At 40.2% G+C, this 18807-nt stretch overlaps 1 protein-coding gene across 3 annotated transcripts in view; it reads left to right on the forward strand.

The window, feature by feature from the left end:
- Window positions 1–503: 503 nt before the first annotated feature.
- WASF2 (WASP family member 2) overlaps window positions 504–18807 on the forward strand; it is an 85985-nt gene continuing 67681 nt past the window's right edge. For 2 of the 3 annotated variants that reach the window (XM_023499885.2, XM_012545572.3), the window contains exons 1-2: window positions 504–697; window positions 14024–14143. The gene's annotated coding sequence lies outside the window, so the exon portion shown is untranslated. The remainder of the gene's footprint in view (window positions 698–14023; window positions 14144–18807) is intronic. The other variant, XM_003764993.4, reaches the window with a different exon arrangement.

Consider the following 18807-nt stretch of genomic DNA (forward strand, 5'->3'; position numbering starts at 1 on the left):
CTCGCGGCGCTCTCGGCCCCGCCCTGGGCGTGCTCCAGCCAGACCCCGGACCGAGTAATTGACTCAACTTTCTAGTTCCCTCCTAGTCTTCGTCAGAAGCCGGGAGGAGGGACTGGGCGAAACCAGCTGTAACCAGAGAGTGACGAGAGGAAGTTTCCAGGCTCAGCTCATTTATCCAACTCATACACACCGCTTTCTAGAGTATCACACAAGAAAGAACCATAAAAAATTATTTTGAAGAGGATTTGCTTTTTTAGAAGTGATGTTTTCTGTTTTTAATTTAGGAAGTTGACTTCCTGGTACCCCGACTTTAACTTTGCTTGGTTTCCTCCCTCCTGTTTACTCCATTTGCGGAAGTCTTTCGGGTGGAGCTCCCGGGGCAGTGCCTGCCGAGTACGTCTTTTGCGTATCAGTTTGACAGGCGCTCCATGAAAGCCAATGAAAAAGCTGGAAGCTCTGAGAGGGCGGGGCCACGAACCAATCAGAGTTGATGTCGGGGTGGGGCTACGTCTCAGGGAGGGGAGCGCGTAATGGCGGACTCGGATCTGGCGAGCGCGACCGGGGGCGTAGCGAACTGAGGGAGGGACCGCAGGCAGAAGTAGTAGCCGCTACTGGAGGGGCGAGACGACCCTGCGCACCGCTGCAGCAAATAGAGCGGGGCGACCGGCCCTGCAGCTGGGGCTTCTCGCGCGGCCAGGTGAGCAACAAGTCCCGCCGCCCCGGGAGAGGGCGGCTCCTGGTGGGGCCGGGCCGGGCCTGGCCGGCGTCCGACGGGTCCGAGCCGGGGGCATTGGGCAGGTGGAGCGGACAAGAGCTGAACCGCTCCCACGGGGAGCCAGCAGGGCTCTGTTCTGTAGAAGAGCAAGACGTGGGGGCTGGAGCAGGGTTCTGGGTTCTAGGCTGCCCCGTAGGGGAGGGAGTCGGGGCTCCAAACTCTTCCACAGGGGAGTCAGCAGGGTCCCAGACCGTTCCATAGGAGAGTTAGCCGTGGGGGACGGAGCAGGGGTTGTAGGCTGTCCGGTAGGGAACTGAACAGGGCCTCCGGCCGTCTCACGGGGAGTGAGCAGGGGAGTCCCGAGCTGCCTCTCGGGGAGGGCACAGGGGGTTCTAAGCTGCCTCTCGGGAGAGGGGCAGGGGGCGCTAGGCTGCCTCTCGGGGGGGAGGGGCAGGGGGCGCTAGGCTGCCTCTCGGGGGGAGGGGCAGGGGGTTCTAAGCTGCCTCTCGGGGGAGGGGCAGGGGGCGCTAGGCTGCCTCACAGGGGAGGGCACAGGGGGTTCTAAGCTGCCTCTGGGGGGAGGGGCAGGGGGTTCTAAGCTGCCTCTCGGGAGAGGGGCAGGGGGCGCTAGGCAGCCTCTGGGGGGAGGGGCAGGGGGAAACCTTAGGCTCCCTTTGGAGATATCCTGGTGGGCGATAGAAGGGTGGGCAGGATGCAGCAGCTCTTCCTTGTGGAGAGGGAGAGGGAGGTACCAGGTCTGTCTCTTAAAGGAACTAACCTTGGACTTCTTAAATGAAGGAAGGAGGGCTCAGGCTGACCCAGATTTAGTCCAGCCTGTTCCACAGCTGGGGGCAGGGGGGTAGTGGTGCCTCAGGGAAGCAGAGGAACGGACTGAGGCTGACCTGTAAGCAGCGTAAGGAAGTGGGCCCCTTAGATGGGGAGGAGTTCCCGAGGCCCCCCAGAGGGATCTGAGGAGGGCTTCTCAGGCCTGCCCCATGGATTGGGGGGGGAGAGGAGTACCTGGGCGTGGGGATGCCCCCGCTCTTGGGAAGTGAGTGGTGTGTGTTTGGGACAAGCTTTGGGATCCGTGCTAAGATGTGGGGGTGGGGGGCTCTATGAGGAGCTAGGGGCCCTATATTCAGGTGGACGGGGGTGTACCAAGGCCTGCCCTCGGGGGAGAACGGGAGTGATGGAATGTGGCAGGATGAAGTGCCACAGGGGAGGGGAGATGAGGTGGTGGCACGCTGGGGACGGGGGCCTGGGCAGGGGAGTGGTTATAAAGCTATACCATAGGGAAATGAGAATGGGGTGAGGGCTACAAGGGCTGCCCCGCAGAGGGATGGGAGAGGAGCGGAGGCAGCGCTTGCCAAAAACAAGTGGGGGGGGTCCGAGCCTTCCCCGTGGTGTGTGAGTGTGTGTGCCCCTGGGGCTCCCAAGACAGAAGTGTGCCCATGGAGAAGAGGGCATCTGGGAGGGCCCCAAACTTTTCTATAAAGTGAGAGTGGGGTGGGGCTACCAGAGGCCCTATTAAGAGAGATGTGGCTGAAGTCAGGAGTTCAAACATGACATGTAACTGAGCTGTGTGACCCTAAACACGTCACTTAACCCTAATTGTCTCAGCAAAAAACGAGAGAAAGAGAGATGTGGGGAATCCCAGGACCAGGCCCATAGAGGGAGGGAACACATGGAGAGGATGCGCCATAAATAATTACAGTCATCTTACAGACAGGGACAGTGGGGATGGTGGGACACACTGAGATCTGGGAACTGCCTGGGGCCGCTCTCTGCAGAGGAGGGGTTCCTGTAGTTGCCCCATAGGGAAGTTGCTGGGGGAAGGCCTACAGAATGTTAACGATGTGGGATTGTGGGGACAGTGTCAGCCCTGACTGAGAGGGAGGTAGGACCAGGGATGCCCAGAGCCGCCCCAAAGAGAGAGACCCTGGGAGGCATCGCAGGACTCCAGGGAATGCTGGAGGCTGGTGGGCAGAGAGCTAGGGCTGATGCTGTGGACGCTGCCAGGGTCTTTCTACAAAGCGGTGAGGACCCAAAGGCAGTTAAGGGTAGTACTGTTCCAGAGTGAGGGGCTGTGGGACAGTCCCAGAGTGCTCTCTCAGACATGGGACTGAGACCTGGGCCACCTCCCAAGCAGGCAGGTAGGATTGGGTTATGGGTGTGAAGGGTGAATCAGTCTGTGTATTATACCATCACTTAGCCCAGACTGCACGTAAGAGTGAGGAAGGGTCCTGAGGGGGAAGCCACTGTACGTTCCATGCAGACGTGAACCTCGCAGGCACAGTTGGGTCACTTTGGCTGTGGGTGCTGCCCCCAGGAATCCAAGGGAATTGTGGAGGAGAGCATGTGCTTGGGCTTACCGAAGACTTAAACTGCTGTGTATTTTCTGTTCAGTTTTATTCAGCAAAGGTTTATTAAGTGTTTTTTTTATGCGAGGCATTGGGGGACATAATGAAGTAACACATGTGATGCTGTCAGTTTACCAAATGCTTGGTACTTAGATGGCTCTGTGATCTTGGATGTAGGGGTTTTTCCTCAGAGAGTGTCCCATGCCCTGTCATTCTGGGTGAGAGTGACCCTGCCCTCCTGTTGGTCTTGGGGTGGGTCTCCCTTGTCATTTCACAGATCCAGGGGCTCCCGGGGACTTGAATCTGTCTGGTATTCATTCATCAGAGCCCTTTAGGAAGCCAGTTCTCTTCTTGAGTGCTTAATACCACCCTGGCAGGTCACACCATTGCCAGTTTTCCCTGAGCCTGAAGAATAGGCTCAAATAAAAGTGACTGCCAAGGTCATGAAGTTAGTATATGTTGTACCTTTTGATTCTAAATCCATTGTTCTTTTTACTTCACTTTTCCGCCTCTCAGATACCCCCATTCCACTTGCTGGTTCCATACACACATTTTATTATAGGAAGATACTGGCTTAGTGAGGTTAAGGGGGCAGTCTTTGTCTAAGGAAAAACAGTAGGAAGTGATACCTCCTCAAAGGACCGAATCGGATCTTTTGGGGGCCTGAGATAGACATGTATCCCTGGTGCTTGGGGTCCACAGAGCTTTGAGGTAGGGATAGGTGCTGACTTTTGGGGGTAGGTTCCATCATTTAGGCCTTTTAGGAACTACTGAGCAACCTGCTGACTTGAAACAAATGACAGCTCCTCCATTCTAGAGGTGTCCCAATAGCCATAGTTAGAAGAGTTGCCTTCAAGAAAGTTATCCCAACAACGGGAGTGAAGGCTTCCTGCCCTACAGCTTCCTGTTCTCCCTCTCTGTGGCTGCATTTCCCCGGAGTTGGGTCCCGGTACAACTCCCTGTTGGTACAAAGTTTGGAGTCCTTGGGACAAAAGCCTGTCTGCCAGGCTGTTTCTTTGTACTTTTTGTTATCTGACCTCCAGAAGGTTGAGTACCTTCTCAGGGCTCAGTTTAGCTTCAGAAACTGCAACTCTCCTCTAAATCTCAGAGGCTTTGATTAATCCAGACCACAGGGCAGATGGGTAGGCCTGGCCTGGGGAGGATTCTCATGTGAGTTTGGGGTGGGAAGAGGCCTTTTTGGAGCTGGGGCAAGAAGGAAACTGCTGAGAATGAGTGTCTGTAAGTAGCAGAACTACCACATTTTTCTTTGTTTGAAGAACCAGAAAAAGAAGCTGATAGCTAAAGGAGGAAGGAAAGCATGTGAAACTTACTCCTGTTTAAATGTCTTCTGAGTTGTCCCTGTCAGAAGCTGCTGTCATGGAAAAAGTCAATTGTAATTTGTTCAGTGGAAATTATATTACAAGATCAAATAAATTTTTTACCTAAGCCCCACAAGACAATTAAAAAAAACAATTCAGAACGTTTCACTGTACAGGTGATTCATCAGTAAGATAACTCTTTTTCTTGACATAATTATGAAGTCAGTCTTGTAGTATATTTTAAGTATGATTCTAGTTAGTGGTTTCAACTTCAGAGGAATTAATCTTGATCTAAATACAGGATAGGGCAAAAGGCACTTTACAGTTGAACAACACCATAACGTGTTCAGTTTTTGTTTGTTGTCAAAAGAAATTGCTTATTTTATATTTTATGTTATGTAGTGATTTTTGGTAAGTGAGAGAATTGTTCAACATCCATTTGCCTGTTTATATTGGAGAAAAGCTAATCTCCTGAATTCTCAGGAGCAGAGCCAGGAAGATCCCTAGATGTTTAGAATTTTAGAGTTGATTTGCAAATAATATGGTTCTTTAGTTATAATATCATTACTGCTGTAATTCTGCATGTGGAATTTATTTTTAAAAGTTGCTTAAATCTACTTTCTGGTAAGCCTACAATCAGAGGTTTTAGAGCTGGAAGGGACCTTGGAGATCATCTAGGCTAATCTTTTCTTATTTATAGATAAGAAAATTGAAATCCAGAGAAATGACTTGTCCTTGCACAAAAATTAGGTGGGAAAACTGTTATAAGCTTCTTCAGATTTGCTTTGACCTTTTTTAGCTTGGTGGGATCTGTTACAACTTGTACCCTACCGTTGTAACCTTTAGGAACTTGGGAGCTTCTTTGTGCTTTGATTAGGCACCAGGAAGAATGTGCTAAAATGCGGAAGAAAGGATATGCTATAATATATTTTTAATTTAAAGCATTGATGTTTTTCACTTTTATGTGTACCTAATATGAAAAATCTAGATTTATAAAACAAATCAAGGATAATTTCACTTTACAAAAGGATTTACTACAAAATTTATTTAAATAGAAAAGTCTCCCATAGGCTTGGTGTTAGCTAAAGTTCAGTTTATATTTATTCATTAAGCTAGCATTTATTAAGTGGCTACCATGTGCCAAGTATTATCCTAGGCTCGGAGATATAAAAATGAAAATGAAATGTTCCCTCTCTTCAAAGAGCTTACATTCTACTAAAGGAAAACAGCATATAAACAGAAAAATAAATATAAATTTTATACAAAATGATTTCTAGGAAAAGGATTAGGATATACTTCTTGTAAGGTTGAGGAGGAAAACAAATGATTCTGGTAACATTCATTTCCCCTTGTCTTCTCACTTTGCACAAGGACAGCCCCAGCCCAGCAAAATCATGGAGACAGGAGATGGAATGTCATGTATGAGGAGCAGCAGAGTAGGACGTTTTGGCTGGAATGTAGATTGCATGAAGAGTAATGTCCCGTTGGCCTTGAAAGATAAGTTGGAGCTAGATTAAATGCCTTACAGGGGAGTTCCTATTTTGTCTTATAGGCACTTTTCAGGGGCACATAACATTTGTAAAGGGAGTTCGACCTGTATCACCAGAGCTTGCAAGATTACTTAGCTAACACTGTTATCAATAGAACAAGTCCCATAAAATCTTTTGTTTGGTGCCTGCATACCACCCAGCCAGCCACCTTTTTTGAATACCAAAATCTATCCCATCTTTTGTGAATAGTTCTAAACATTTAAAAAAGTACATTTACTTTTTTCCTTTCCCTATAAAAGTCCCTTTCTTGGTTTCTGTAGGAGTAGGTCTTGATCAGACTGTTCCAGGTTTCTCCTCCTCCTAACACATTTTTGATAATTCAGAAATATTTATCAGTAGTAGAATTGGTCAGGAATGTCATTTTAGCCTAACTGGGTAATTTGTATCTTAGGAGTGGGATGTTCAAGATAATCCTAGGATAAACAAGTTCTGTATTTTCTGTTTTTAATCCCATAATACTTGATATCAAGTATTGGCTGATTTGTTGCTGTTCCTATATTGAGTGCGATAAAATGAGTAAAAGGGATGCCTTTATTATAAGATGGGAGAGCTGTCTTTGTGTCATAGTTCATTCTTAGAATTGGCCTGGTTTCACTGGATAGTTCTGGAGCCCTAGTTCATTACTAGAAGAAAATCTTAGAATTTCTCACCTCATCCCTCTTATATTCACAGTGATTGGGTAGGAAATGAGGGCAGTATTATATATGGATTATCTTGGATGATCCGTTCCAAGGGGAAGTACAGGCCATGCTCTTTCCACTTTAGCCTTTTGACCAATGATCCAAGACAAATTAAAATGATAGTCATAAAAGCAGCATCATAGATAGAGCTCTGAAAGAGGTCATCCAGGTTAACTCATTCATTTTATTTTCCATTTTTCTTTAAACTTTTATTTTTTTCCCCATCTTTGAAAGTTTAAAAAAATTTTAGTCTGAACTTAAAACACTGCCCAAAAGAGCAATTCATCTATATTGCAGAACACAAAAAAGTATCCCATGTAAAACTGAATTTTCACTGCTTAACTTTTAAAGAAAAAGTATATAATAAATTCTTCATGCTTCTCTTAAAACTAACCTGCTTCTCTGTACTTTTTTCTGAACTTTTGTTGTCTTTCATTTAAAAAAAGATTAAATTGCTCTTTTAAAAAGCATTATTGCTAACCTTTCCCCCAATTAAAAACTGAGAGAAAGAGGAGAAAAACTCACTTGTAACAAAGAAGCATAGTCAAAAAACATTGTTCACTAGCAAGGTACAAAACTGTATGTTTTTGTATCTTGTGCTCATCATCTTTCTTTCAGGAGGAGGTAACATACTTTCATCATGGTTCCTGTGGAGACATGGTTATTGTATTAAGTCTTTCAAAGTTGTTTTTCTTTATAACTTTGCCATCTTTATATAATAAGTTGTTCTCTTGGTTTTGTTCATTTCACTCAGCATCACTTCATATTACCCAAGATCCTCTGAAATTTTCTCTTTCATCATTTCTTATGATATAGTAATATTCCATTATATCACGTACCACAATTTGTCCCGCCATTCATTCCTAAGTTGTCAAAGAGACAATTACTTCTTTTCTTTTTCTTTTTTAAATCCCCATTTCAGGAATAGGAAGTTTATTTTGTTTGTAGCTATTCCTTATGGTATTATACTCCCTCTTAACTCATCCCCTTTTCTTACTCCCTCTCATTTCCCTTTGAGTTTGATGAATCTCTATACTAAACTATTATATGTGTGTATTCAACCCTTCTTTCTCCATTTAAGAGGATTGAGGTTTTTCTGATGTCCTAATTTCTTCATCCTTTCCTCTGTATTTGGATATTCTTCAAATGTACTTCAATTAGAAGAAATAGCACATTCCATCTCCTTCCTTTTTATTAGTGTAAAAATACACTGGTGTGTATTTCTTTCTCTCTCTCTCTCTCTCTTTTTTTTACCCTCCTTTCTCTTTCCTTGCTTAAACTCTGAACAGAATCAAATCAATCTATCCCTAATACCTTTATTTTTCTTCTTTAACTCCTTCAATATTTTTTGAAGACATTAAGGTTTTTAAGGGTTGGTTGTTTCTTTTCCCCCATTAAAATGTTTGCATTATATCATTTTATAATTGGTCAGATAAATTTACCCTCCAGGCTTCTCTAGATTACTGTATTTGCATTTTAGAGTTCCTACTCTCCTTTCTTAGTCAGAAATGCTTGAAAATTTTATATTTTATTAAAGGCCATTTTGTTTCCCTATAAAATTGTATTCAGCTTTGAAGGGTAAGTTATTCTTGGTAGTAAACATCTTTTGCCTTTTGAAGTGTTGAATTCCAAGATCTTCTCTCAGTTACATTTGAGGTTACTAGATCTTGTGTGATCCTGATTTCCTTGATATTTGAACTACTTTCTGGATGCTTGCAATATTTTTCTTTGATTTGGATTTTGGCTTTGATATTCTTGGGACTTTTTCTTTTGGGGTTTCTTTCAAGTAGATCCTTAAAAAAAAGTTGTTATTGATGTCTTTTGTTTTATTATACCCCCATAATTCCCCTTAGTATCCTTCCTCTCCTCACTGTCATCTCATATAATAATTTTTTTTAAAGAAAAGAATAGGAAAAAAGTTCAGCATAACTGATCAATACATTTAAGAAATGAAAATATATGCAATGTGCAACATTTGGGAAATTCTCACTTCTACAAAGGGAGGAGGTAGAAATGTTTTCTCATGTTTGTGATTTTGAGTCATGTTTTTTCTTTATAATTTTGCAACTTTCACTTATGATAATTTTTTTTGGTGGTTTTGTCATCTCCATTGTTATAGTCGTTGTGTATATTGTTTTCTTTGCTCCACTTAACCTCACTCTGCATTGGTTCATATATATCTTTCTACATGAACTCTTCATCACATTTGTCATTTCTTAAACACATTAATAGTCCATTGCTTTATGTATCACAATTTGTTTAGCTATTATGAAGTCTATAGATATCTATTTTGTTTCTATTCTTTACAGTCACAAATGGTACTGCTTTATTTTGCTATATATGAAGACTTTCTTCTTCTCAGTGATTTCCTTGGGGTTATTAGGCCTGAATGAAATTTCTGCAATTAAGGATATGGATATCTTAACATCTTAATTTGCTTAATTTAAAATTGTTTTCTAAAATTCTTATTCGCAGCTTTACTATCAGTATAGTAGTGTTCCTATCTTCCTGCAATCCCATCAGTCCTGAATATTCCTATCTTTTGTTACCTTTCCTAATTTATAGTATAAACAATTTTAGGATTGTTCATAGTTGACAGTTCTTTTGAGAACTGTTTGCTCATAGCCTTTGTCTACTTATATTTGGAGAATGGCTTATATATATGTACATATATATGTGTGTGTATATATATGTGTCTTGTTTTAATTGTTTATCTTGTATCTTATGTTTATCTGTTAGAGAGAAATTTGTGGGTTCTTCCAATCTTCATTTTGCCCTCTGATTCTGGTAGTTCTGGGCAGTTTTTGTTTATGGTTTTTTGAAATATAGTATTCAAGTTTCTTAAAATCATAATTTTCAGGGAGTCTCTTGATTCTTAAATTCTTTAAATTCTTAAAAATTAAATTTTAAATCAATTTTCAGGTCAATTATTTTGATATCAGGTATCTTATATTTTCTTACTTTTTTTCCAGTGGTTTTTTTTTTTTTTTTCATTTTATACAGTCATTGATTACTTTGTTTATTACAGTTTTCAGGGACTGTTATTTGGGTAAAGATGAACACTTTCTCTACTAAGCTTTTCATTCTCTCAAATCTTTTGCTATAAAGCTTTTATTTTATAATTTGTTTAATTTCATTATTGCTTTATTATATTACTTCATATTATCTTGTTTCATTTCATTTAGATATTCATTTAGTCCTTGTGGAAAATCCATTTTTTCCTATTGAATCTCTGTTTCCAGCTGTTACAGAGATACTCTTTTGAAGGGATCCTTAGATTTAGAATAATTTTTGGTATTAGTGTTTTCTTTATATACTCATTTACAGCTTGTAATTCCCGATTTGGGGTGTTGGACCAGGACCAGACTTCTCCACTTCCCCTCTCCCTCCATCCCTACTCTCTGTGTTTTTGGGTAAGGAGCTGACCCCTGATTGGTCTTGGCCTTTGTCTTTTGGATTCTTGCACTGATCTCCATCTCTCAGGGTTAGACTTCCCTGAATTTTTGAAGTTGAGCACTGCATCTTTAGAGCCCACTTTTGATCAGTGTTGCCTTGTAGCAGTGTATTGATAGCTGATCTCTGTCCACTGCTCCCTGGGATTTCCAAGGTTTTTAACCCTGGAGTTAAGATGTCCCTTCACTCTCTACCTCCCCTTGTGTCCCTTCCCTGGAGGCTTTCTCTGGGGAAGCCTTCAGACATTACCTGTACTGTTTCTGATAGCCCTGGAAGATTGATTACCTGCCACTGTTTTTGGATTTCCTAGAAGGTCTCTATTTTCTGCAGCTAGGTGGTACAAAGGATAGCGTGCCAGACCTGGCTGAAATCAAGAAGACCTGAGCTCAAATGGGGCCTCAGACACTTAACTAGTTCTGTGACCTTGGACTAGTCACTTTATCCTTTTTGTCCCAATTTCTTCATCTGTAAGATGAGCTGGAGGAGGAAATGGCCAGTCATTCCAGTATCTTTGTCAGGAAAACCCCAAATAGACTCAACAGAGTGTTGGATATCACTAAAACAACTGAACAACCACCACCACCACCCATTTCCTGTTGCCTATAGCCAGAAAAGTCTGGCGAACGTGTCCAGTTCTAGGGTGGAAGAAGCCTCTTGTAGTTTCTCATTGGATTTCTTAATTTTTAAAAAAAATTTTTTTTATTAAAGCTTTTTATTTTCAAAACATATGCAAAGATAATTTTTCAACATCGACCCTTACAAAACCTTGTGTTCCAACCCCCCGCCCCCCTTCCCTTCACTCCTTCCTCTAAATAGCAAGTAATCCAATATGTTAAACATGGTAAAAATATATAGCAAGTAATCCAATATATGTTAAACATGGTTAAAAAAAAATGGTAAGTTGAACATCGCAATACATATTTATATAATTATCTTGCTGCACCAAAAAAAATCTGATCAAAAAAGAAGAAAAATGAGAAAAAATAAAATTCAAGCAAACAACAAAAGAAGTGAGAATGTTATGTTGTGATCCACGCTCAGTTCCCACAGTCTTCTCTCTAAGTGCAGATGGCTCTCATCATCACAAAGTCATTGGAACAAGATCATTGGCCTAAATCATCTTATTATATTAATAATGAGATGATTGAGAAGAGCCCCGTCCATCAGAATTAATCATCACATAATCTTGCTGTTGCCCTGTACAATGATCTCCTGGTTCTGCTCATTTCACTCAGTTCACTTAGTTCATGTAAGTCTCTCCAAGCCTTTCTGAAACCATCCTGATCATTTCTTACAGATCAATAATATTACATAATATTCATATACCACAATTTATTCAACCATTCTCCAACTTAAGGGCATCCATTCAGTTTCCAGTTTCTAGCCACTACGAAAAGGCTGCCATAGACATTCTTGCACATACAGGTCCCTTTCCCTCCTTTAAGGTCTCCCTGGGATATAAGCCCAGTAGTAACACTGCTGGGTCAAAGGGTATGCACAGTTTGATAACCTTTTGAGCATAGTTCCAAATTGCTCTCCAGAATGGCTGGCTTTGTTCACAGTTCCACCAACAATGTATCAATGTCCCAGTTTTCCCACATCTCCTCCAACATTCCACATTCTTTTCCTGTCATCTTAGCCAATCTGAGAGGTGTGCAGCTGTATCTTAAGAGTTGTCTTAATTTCCATTTCTCTTATTAATAGTGATTTGGAGCATCTTTTCATATGACGAGAGATGGTTTCAGTTTCTTCATCAGAAAATTGTCTGTTCATATCCTTTGACCATTGATCATTTGGAGAACAGCTTGACTAAGTTTGAGTCAGTTCTCTATATAATTAGAAATGAGGCCTTTATCATTACCTCTCCTTGGATTTCTTGACTGTGATTCATGCTGCTTCATACTTGGGTGTTTTGTTGGCATGGGTATGCCAGGCAGTTTGCCTTCTGCTCAGGCAGCCACATTCACATTCATCTGCCTAGAGAGGCAAAGGATTCTCCGACAGTCACATTGGAAATGACAGGAAGAGGCAAAGGAAGGAATGATAGAGTCTGGGATGGAGGAAATGGTGCAGAGATTAGGGTGGGGATGCTCTGAAATCCATGCTTTGGATGGTATGAGATTGTGGGGCACAGATGTTGAGCTCTGACCCCTGTGTACTTTTGTAGTGCCTTCTACAGAATACATGCTTTACAGGTGTTGAATGAAATATTTGGTGAATACTTTGTAAATGTGAGTTATGATAATTGTGATGATTCATTCTCCTCTTATTCTGTGACTCTTGCTTTAATTACCTTTTTTTTTCTTCTCTATGTTAGGGCTGAGATATCTTGACATTTGGGTTAAGTGGGGCAGTAAAAGGCAATGAATGCAGGTTCAGCAATGTGGTGAAGTTGAAAGATTTGGATTTGGAGTCTATCAACAAGCATTTATTCAGTGCTTATTATGTGCTAGGTTCTAGAGAAAGACAAAAAACAGGATCCTCAGTCCTTCCCCTAATGAAGTAGACAGTAGGGGTGACAACAACTATATAAAATTGAGGCTGTAGAAGATGTTTGCAGAATAGAAAGTGATCTGGAGAGAGGGGTGGATTAGTGTAGCTGGGGATGGTGGTAGGGAAAGACCTCCTACTGAGGACTGAGCCCTAAAAGTCAGAGGAGGGAACATCCCAGGTAAGTCCAGAGCAGCAGAGGCCCAGAGGCTGGAGATAGAGATGAGGAATGAGGGGCATGTTGGAGGAGTTGCCGGCAGGCCAGTATAGTAGGATGACCAAGGGTTGATAGGGGAATGAGATAACTGAATTCCAGTTTTGATTCAAGGGTTAGCTTTCTAACCTAGGCAAGCCACTTAATGTCTCTAAGCCCCAGCTTCCTCATTAGTAAAATGGGAGTCATGTTTATATTATCTCCTTCACAAGCTTCCTGTTGTGAAGAAAGTTCTTTGAAAGCCATAAAGAGCAGTATAAAAATCACTTGTTGATGTGCTGGATAGATAAGCTTTCCTTTCTTGTTCTTCTCTGCCATTATGATAAGGAGAAGAGGGTTAGAGGGAAGAAATCAAGATATGACAATTTTAAAGATAGCCAAGTTATTTTTATTCAGTTTAAATTTTATTTTAATAAGTTTTTATTAAGTTTAAATGTATGAGAGAAGCACAGACAACTGAATAATTTATGCAGATCTGTGTAAATTCAATTTCTGCTACTGATTAAAACTAGATAGGGGTAAAGAACTACTACCATTCCCTTACATTTATATTCCCTCCCAAGAGCTCATCTTCTTAGCTAGAAACATCAGTGCCTAGAGAGCAGCTATTATTGAGTTTTGGTAAAAGGGTTGCTTCCTTGCTAATTTCTATTCTGAGATTATTTGGTAAAACATTTTATTATTGTGATGGCACCGTACACAGATACTTTATAACTCTAGTTCATAGGCATGTTCATAATCTTCCCATTTTTCACCATGGGTGAAATTGGTCAAAGGAAGTGGCAGTGGCCCTTGGGTCAGTATACTCTGTATTGAACTTAAATTGATTAGAGTTGATAGCTGGCATTTGAAGACCACCCCCAGCCCTTCAGAGCCTAACGTTATAATCATTCATGTGTTAGTCACCATTAAAGAGAAACTGAATGAGTATTTTTTTCCTGCTCCATTTGAAGTATGAATGATACTGGAGAGAATTTAAATGTATAGTTATGAATGGTAAAGCCCACCCCCTTATCTCAGAATAGTTACCATTTATGCAAATGAAACACACTTCTTAACTTAGAAACCAAACAGAATTGAATGAGAAAAGAGTAGAATAGATACTAAAATTATTGAATTCGTAAGAGAAAGTCTCAGATATGAAAGTTTCTGGGAAATTTGCTTTTGTACTAATTTCTACATACCAATAAGGACAAAGTCTTGAGGCTAGCTATTAACTTTTGCCTGTCTTTTTGCTTTCAGAACTCCAGACCTCTTCTCTCCAGTTAAACTATGAAGGATCCTAAGTCTGGCTCTCCTAGTTGTTGGATTATCTAGCACAGGTCTCTTTTTAGTGTACAGTAGCTCTGTGCCTGGGACATAGTAAGTATTTAACATGTTTTCAATTGATTTTTCAGGACGGTGAAATAATAGAAATAGTTAATGTGGTTTCCATTTGAAAAATACAGAGACAAGACATTGGCTTACACTGAAATTTAAGTTTTGTTGTTGCCACACAAACAGCATGGTATATTGGGTAAAGCTGCATTCAGAGTTGGGAAAACCTGGATAGAAGTACTGCCTCTAATGTGAATTATATGTAGTGTGCCTTTGAGCAAGCTACTTGATCTTTTACTCAGCATTTTTAACGTCTTTCCTGTGTGTCAGGTACCATGCTAATTGCTGTTACTAGAAAGGTGAAAAACAATCCTAAAGGAGCTCTCAAGGCACTGACATTGAAACTGGAGAGACAACCTATAAATAACTTGGTACATGGAAGATACGTTGAGCTGTCTCAACGGAAGGTCATTTCAGTGAGAAAGGCCCTAACAGTTGAGGGACTCAGGAAGGCCTTTTTCCAAAAGTGAGACTGAAGCTGAGTGGTAAAGGACATTAAAGAAATGAAGAGCTAGCAGTGAGGAAGGAGAGCATTTCATGCATGGGAGTTAGCCAGAGGAGCCCCACATAGCTCTCTGAGAACATAAATTATAGAATAGTCACCTTTGGTTTCATTGGTAGAAAGGGTTTTCTCACCGGACCTTTTTATATCAAAATGATCAGGGTTGGACCAAATAAATTGGCACCAGGAAGTTTATGTGAATATTTCTCATTCTTCATTCCTAGCATCTGAAATAATAAACATTCTAAACAATAAAATGTAGAGAGGTGTATTATATTTTGTATTGTACCTCATTTCTAAGTTTTTTTCTTTCTTTTTTTAATCTCCATAGAACTTTGATGGTATTCAGAGGGTGGTATTCACTGTTACAAGAACTGGGAAGGGACCACCAGTAAAACTCCTATGTTAGTTTTTAAGCTGGACTGTCTTTTGCCCTGACATCTGTATGTAACTTTCCTCTTTCTTTAATTAGAATTAGATAATATAAAATGTTAGTTCGATAAGGTATGGTGAATAGCCCCTTCATTGTGTCTAGAGGAAATTACGATTCTGAGAATCTGAGTTGATGATGGTCAGACACTTGGCTAGTGCCTGAGTCAGTACTAGAACCCCAAGGTCTTTGGTACTTTTTATTTGTCCTACAGTGATTAGCTTCTGGGACTTGGTAAACAAGTCTGTGTTTGCTATAATCATACTTATTTGGTAGCAGCTACATGGCAGAGTGGATAGAGGGCCAGTCATTTATCTTGTTTGTCTCAATTTCCACATCTGTAAAATGGGAATGCTAATAGCATTAACCTTCCAGGGTTGTTAGGAAGATCAAATGAGATAATAAGTACCTAATTAGCACTGTGCCTGACACATAGTAAATACTGTATAAATGTTAGCTGTTACCATTATTATTATTATTATTATATCACATCCATTGTTTCCTATTCTTTCCCACTTGAAGATTTTGTTGTTGTTTTTTAAGTGTTTCCTCCTTAATTAGACCTCTTATTCTTTTGATAGTTTTAGTTGTTCTCTGTGCTTTTTCCACCAGCCTTTATTTTTGGAAATGGGATGACCAAAATTGTACATCTGATATGCTAAGGATGCAGAGGCTTTAGTTTTGTGCCCTGATAGAATAAATTAGTTTTATTTCAGATGTCTGGTGTTTCATAGTTTTCTGTTTTGGTTGGTGTGGTACATTATACAGGAGGGGGCAATGTTTTGTAGAAGAAAGTACTTGGATGAGACACAAAACCTGCAGTTCTGAGAATCCTGACTTCTTACTCTGACACTCATTTGGCAACTTTTGGCAAATCACCCTCATTGCATTTTAGTTTCCCGATCTTAATTCCTATTTGTTGTGAAGAAAGCCCTTTGTAAATCTTAAGTATGAACTGTGATTAGACCAGTGTATTTGAGATCTGTTTTCTGATCATTCCAGGCCTGAGTCATAACTTAGAATTAGAATTGTAATTTCTTAAATATAGCTTAGATACTTTCTCCCATGCCCCTCAGCCTTATATTTGCCCTCATTGATGATCTTTTGCCCCTTTTTGCAAGATCTAATTAAAATTTATTCCTTTCAGTTTAACATTTCATCAGGTAGGTAGGTAGGTGACAAGCATTTATTACGCACAGTGTTCCAGGCACTGCTACGTGCTGGAGGTGCAAATATAAGCAAAGAGACACTCTCTGCCCTCACATAAAAAGAGGTAGCAAGAAGAAGGAATTAAGGGTACCCATGTGGGAACAAGAAGGCAAAAGTCTTTAGACTCAGAAGGCCAACATTGAGGGCCCTGGGTTCCTTCTGAAAATGGAAGGCACTCACCAATGGAGAAGGGGAGATGGCAAGCAGTCCTATACATGTTAAATAGATTACAGTAGATCTTGGATACAATATATGTGTGCAGAACCGAACAGTTTTCTTGTTGCTCAGGGAGAATTGGATTTAGAAGGTATAAATAACCTGGGAAGAAGAACAAAAATGCAAGCAGTTTACATTCATTTCCTACTGTTCTTTCTTTGGGTGTAGCTGCTTCTGTCCATCCTTGATCAATTGAAACTTAGATCTTGTCTTTGTTGAAGAAATCCACTTCCTTCAGAATACATCCTCATACAGTATTGTTGTTGAGGTATATAATGATTTCTGGTTCTGCTTATTTGCCAGCATCAGTTCATGTAAGTCTCGCCAATCCTCTCTGTGGTCGCCCTGTGGTCATTTCTTACAGAACAATAATATTCCATAACATTCATATACCACAATTTACTCAACCATTCTCCAATTGATGGGCTCCATTCATTTTCCAGCTTCTGGCCATTACAAACAGGCTGCAAAAACCATTTTGGCACATACAGGTTCCTTTCCTTTTAGTATTCTTTGGGTATAAGCCCGTAGGCATTGAATCAAAGGCTGCCATTTGTCTTTTGGGCATGTTCCAAATTTCCAGAAGCTGGATGTATTCACAATTCCACCAACAATGTATCAGTGTCCCTGTTTTCCTCATCCCTCCAACATTCCATGTTATCGCCCGTCATTCTCCAATCTGACAGGGTGTGTAGTGGTATCCAGAGTTGTCTTTAATTTGCATTCTCTGATCAATAGTGATTTGGAAACACTTTTCATATGAGTAGTAATGTTTTAATTTCATCATCTGAAAATTGTCTGTTCATCCTTTGACCATTTACATTGGAGAATGGCTTGATTTTTATAAATTAAGTCAATTCTCTATATCTTTTGAAATGAGCACTTTATCAGAACCTTGATTGTAAAATGTTTTCCAGTTTATTGTTTCCTTCAATCTTGCCTGCATTAGTTTTGTTTGTACAAAAACTTTCGTTGATATAATCAAAATTTTCAATTTTGTAGTCACAGTGATCTCTAGTTCTTCTTTGGTCATAAATTTCTTCCTCTTCCACAGGTCTGGAGGTAAACTATCCTGCTCTTCAATTTATTTATAATCTCATTCTTTATTCCTGATCATGAACCCATTTTGACCTTTTTGTGACTGTGTTAAGTGTGGGTCAATGCCTAGTTTCTGCCATACTAATTTCCAATTTTCCCAGCAATTTTGTCAAATAATGATTCTTATCCCAAAAAACTGGGGTCTTTGGGTTTGTCAAACACTAGATAATTAAAGTTATTGGCTGTTTGGTCCTTTGAACCTAATCTATTCCATTGATCAACTAGTCTATTTCTAACCAATACCAGATAGTTTTAGTAACCTGCCTTTATAATATAATTTTTAGATCTGGTACAGCTAGGCCACCTTCATTTGATTTTTTTTCATTAATTCCTTGAAATTCTTGACCTTTATTTTTCCATATGAATTTTGTTGTTATTTTTCTAGGTCATCAAAATAGTTTTTGGGAAGTCTGATTGGTATAGCCTAAATAAATAGATTAGTTTAGGTAGTATTGTCATCTTTATTATATTTGCTCGCCCAATCCAAGAGCATTTAATATTTTTCCAGTTAGTTCGATCAGGCTTAATTTGTGTGGAAAGTGTTTTGTAGTTTTGCTCATAAAGTTTCTGATTTTCCCTTAGCAGATAGATTCCTAAATATTTTATACTATCAGTAGTTACTTTAAATGGGATTTCTTTGTAACTCTTGACTGTTATTTGTTAGTGATATATAAGAATGCTGATGACTATGTGGGTTTATTTTTATAACCGGAAACTTTGCTAAAATTGTGGATTATTTCTAATAACTTTTAGTAGAATCTCTGGGGTTCTCTAAGTATACCATCATATCATCAGCAAAGAGATAATTTGGTTTCCTCATTGCCTATTCTTATTCCTCTTTTAATATCTTTCTCAGTTCTTATTGCAAAGCTAGCATTTCTAATACAATATTAAATAGTAACGGTGATATGGGCAACCTTTGTTTAACTCCTGATCTTGGGAATGGTTGCAGTTTGTCCCCATTACATATGATGCTTCCTGCTGGTTTTAAATAAATGCTACTGATTATTTTAAGGAAAAGTCCATTTATTCCTATACTCTCAAGTGTTGCTAATAGGAATGGATGTTGGATTTTATCAAATGCTTTTTCTGCATCTATTGAGATGATCATATGGTTTTTGTTAGTTTGGTTATTAATATGGCCAATTATGCTGATAGTTTTCCTAATATTGAACCAGCCCTGCATTCCTGGTA

This window comes from Sarcophilus harrisii, chromosome 3, assembly GCF_902635505.1.
Source record: "Sarcophilus harrisii chromosome 3, mSarHar1.11, whole genome shotgun sequence".
NCBI lineage: Eukaryota > Metazoa > Chordata > Mammalia > Dasyuromorphia > Dasyuridae > Sarcophilus > Sarcophilus harrisii.